Below are 4,330 nucleotides of genomic sequence, written 5' to 3' on the forward strand. Positions count from 1 at the left end.
GTGTTGGTCTTCTGCTCCACCTGTTCCGTCTGCTCCGCCATGGCATCCTAGTCTGCCTGCTCCACCATGACGCCCTGAACTGCCTTCTCCGCCATGGCTCCCAGAGCTCCCTGTGCCGCCATGGCACCCTGGACTGCCTGATCCACCCTGCAGGTATTCCCTGTGTCCCAGTCCTGCACCAGCCTCCAGGGCGCCCACCCCCCCTCCCTGGTGGAAGTGTTACGGTGCAGGACGCGCCTTCCGGGTGGAGGGAGTAATGTCAGACTCTGTTCCGTGTTTTGTGTGTGTTTTGCTCCCCATGTGTTTCCATGCCCTTATTTGGTTTTCCTGTTCCTGCTGCCTGATTGTTTCCCCTTTGTTTCCAGCTGTGTTTCCCCTCGTGTTATTATGTTTCATTAGTTCCAGGTGTTTCTCATCATGTCTTGTGTATTTATAGTGTTCCCGGTTCTTAGTTCTTCGTCTGGTATTGTTGATGTCTACCTCCTCAGCTACGTGAGTTTTCCTGGTTCCCTTGATTTCATTAAAATCTCCTTGTTGATGTTCTCCACGTCTCCTCGTTCCTTGCTCCGCGCTCCAACACAGTAGCAAACGTAACAGTCGGTCTGTTGTTTCCTGTGTCTGTCATAGTAGGTGGAGGTGGAGGGGGAGCAGGGCTGACATCAGGGGCGATAGCTGGGATTGTCATTGGGGTTTTAGTGGCAGTTGCAGGCATTTGTGGTCTGATTGTCTATTTAACAAAAACTAAGAAATTGTGAGTAAAAAAAATTGTTTCTGAGTTATGTACAATAATAGTGACTTTCTCTGAAAATGTCAATATTTATGTGATGATAAAATGATTTCAGTAAAACAACTGTCATAAGCTGTCTTTTTGTGAGACAAAAATGTGGTAAAGATAAAGCTGTAACAAAATGTCTTTGTCTTTACACTACAGTCCAAAAATAAACCTTCCAAAAAAATGGACCGGCAAGGGGAGGTATGTTTGTTATTTATTCATAATCCCTGCATGAGTATGTGATTGAAATAATGCAACTTACTTCACAAGACTTATTGTGATAATGAACATCCCATAATAGATTGTAGATTAACTGTTCATATTAAGGATTATTCCGTATATATTTCACATAGTATTAAATTCATTGAGTGTTTCTTTTCTTAAACAGCAGCATAAAGCAGACAGGAGACAGTGAGTGACTTTCATTTCTTGTTTTCTCATCACAGCCTTACTTTTTATTGCATGGATACTGATTTAAAACGGTAAATCTTATGTCAAATGACATTACAAACACTTACTGGAAATGTGCAGTAATAGTAACTAGCTACAATTCAGTTATTAAGCCTCAGAGGTAATTAAAGAGTTTATGGCATTTATAGAAGAAGGGATGAGTATATTTTTACAGTATCCTGAAATGGACTGTAATCCTTCACATGTTACTGCACAAAGACTTGCTATGAGGATGAGCTAAGGAAACTGACAAATTTTAAACCATTATGATTTATTAAACAGTTTAATAGTGGGATATTTTTTTCTTTTTTTCAGTGCTGTAAAAAATGTTTGCCCCCATTCTGACTTCTTCTATTTTGTGTATATGTCATACTAAATTCTTTCAAAACTAAAAATCAAAGTCTCACATAAAACAAAGGCAACCTAAGTAAACACAAAATAAACTTTTTTAATTAAAATGTTATTTATTGAAGCAAAAAAGTTATTTAATACCAACTGGCCCTATGTGAAAATGTATTTGCCCTCAGAAATCAATAAAGGTCACTATTCACTACACTGGCCAAAAATGGCATCCATGAAGGAGTGTCGAGACAAAAACCACTGCTTGATGATCCTAAAATCTTTTGGGAGAATCTTTGATGAATGATGATTTGAAAGTGGAACTGTTTGGAAGACAGGGCTCCCGTTACATCTGGTGTAACCCAAACACTGAATTCCACAAGAAGAAGATCACACCTATGGTCAAGCATCATGGTGGCAGTGTGCTGGTGTGGAAAACATGAGAGAAATTAGAGTTCTGCTCTCTACCAGAAAATCCTAAAGGAGAATGTTTGGTCTTCAGTCTGAAAGTTGAAGCTCAAGTGCAACTGGATTTAAAAGCAAGACAATGATTTAAAGCATAGGAGTAAGTCCACCTCTGAATGGCTAAAAAAAGGAAAATTGAAGTTTTGGAGTGGCCTAGTCCTGACTTGAACCCAAATGCCTTAAACAGACAGTTCATGCTCGAAAACCCAACAAAATGGCTGAACTAACGCAGTTCTGCAAAGAAGAGTGGGCCAAAATTCCACCACAATGATGTGTAGGATTGGTAGCATTTGGTTGCAGTTGTTGTTGCAGGTGGTGCAACCAGATTTTCAGTTTAAGGGGGCAGTCATTTTTTGGATAACTTTTTTTTTCTACTTCAAACAAAAAAAATAAATAATGTATGTTTACTTACTTATTTTGTTCAATTTTAAAATCTAAAACTATTGAGCATGAAATATATACAAAAACAGAAAAACTCAGGAAGGGGGCAAATACATTTTCACATCACTTTAAGTACATTGTGATATTGGGCCCTATCACATACCCCGCGCAATGCGGCACCAGGCCCGACGCAAGTGTTTTTTGCTCGTTTCAGCCCGACGCAGTTGTCATTTTCACATCCTGCGACACATTGTTTAAATAGCAAATGCATTTGCGCTCATTTGTGTGCCCATGGGCGTGCTGGTCTGAAAACGAGGTGTGTTCAGGTGCATTACTGGCGCATTGCTATTTTGAGGTAACTGAAATAGACTGCACCATTGACCAACAAAAACCTGGTCTAAAGTCTGGCGCAATATATATATATATATATATTTTATTTAAAAAGCGTTAGTAATATGCACCTATAGGCGGATGAACAATGCGCGTACACTTTGTTTATTACACACACAGGGATGCGCAGCAGCACACAAACATTTTTAAAAATGAAAATGAAAGGATTAAAATGTAAAAGATTATTATTGTGCAGGCTACAAAAATATAAAAATGCCTACATTTCATAATGGATAGTCATTGCATGTATTTAGATCCGTTTCCTCTCTGGAGACGCGTTCTGTCTTTGCGTTTGCAAATTTCGCCGTGTAAATAGCAAATTCGCCATGGCGCGAGTGCAACTGGCTCTTAAAGGGAATGGGATTTAATGACGGGAAAATGGTCGGCGCACCCGGGCGCATGGTCTAAACGGGTTGTCCCTACTCTCTTAATGAGTAATGGGTGTTTTTTGGGCGTAACGTGCAATAAACCAATCAGAGTCTCATCTCCCATCCCCTTTAAAAGCCATTTATTCTGTCCTGTAGCTTTAAAACAACTGTAAAACAACAAGGCAGCCATTTGGTTGATTTTGTTCAATACATGCTTATGTAACTTCTCTATTCAGGTATCAAACCCTCCTCCTGTGCTCAGGTGAGGAAGTGAAGACACTGACATCTACTGCATATTGCACATTTGACACTTCGTGTTATTGATTTAATTTAGCTTTATTTCACTGGATGTTGTTGTTAAGTGAAATGTAAATCTTATATTATGATTTTGAATTCAAGATGGCTTGTTAGGCTGTGTAATTTGTCTGTTTTCAAGATAGGGGAGATAGAGGAGGGTTGTAACACCTTTTGCTTTAACTTCTGTTGCTCAATTAATCTCGAATTTGTATACAGTTTGCCAACATTTATCCGATACAATTTGTGGTATCTGATATCCCTCTATTGTGTAAAATAATGTTAAGTACAAAAAGCACTGTTATTACAACATATCACCCAGAAAAAAACATCGATATCGTTTAAAATTTTGTATATGCAGTTATTTAGTTATTACATTGAAATTAAAAAAAATTTGAACAAATACAAAAAAACAAGAGTTTTCACAGTTGCCAAATGTTACCTTATACATATGCTATTTTTTGCAACCCTCCCCAACTCAGAAATGACACTTTGAGATTTTGTTTTAATATTCGGTGAAAAATTTGAGTAAATATTATATATCCAAATCCAACAAAAATCTGCTGATTCAAATGAAACCATATTATTGTATTTATTGTAAACTGAATTATAAACCCAAAGTAAAGTGTTGATTTTTCTATCTCAAATGTGTTTTTCTGTCATATAAATCCTTTCTATTTTTACACAGAGACTTGCAACTTCTACTGTCACCTCGAGGATGGTGGTCATGTATGTTTTAATCCCTATACGTAATTTCTAGATGGTTAACATAAATGTATTACAGCCTTTGTTAGAAACATTCCTTTATTTCCACAGCATATCTTATTGCATATTGCTGAAACATTTTATCATCACTTAAAAGTACACTGTT

General features: G+C 37.7%; 1 pseudogene; it reads left to right on the forward strand.

Annotated features, from left to right (window-relative positions):
- Positions 1-2,004, forward strand: part of LOC107700144 (carcinoembryonic antigen-related cell adhesion molecule 6-like) — a 33,147-nt pseudogene extending 31,143 nt beyond the window's left edge.
- The last annotated feature ends 2,326 nt before the right edge of the window (positions 2,005-4,330 follow it).

The sequence above is a fragment of the Sinocyclocheilus anshuiensis genome, unplaced genomic scaffold (assembly GCF_001515605.1).
Source record: "Sinocyclocheilus anshuiensis isolate Anshui unplaced genomic scaffold, SAMN03320099.WGS_v1.1 scaffold955, whole genome shotgun sequence".
In the NCBI taxonomy this organism is placed as follows: Eukaryota; Metazoa; Chordata; class Actinopteri; order Cypriniformes; family Cyprinidae; genus Sinocyclocheilus; species Sinocyclocheilus anshuiensis.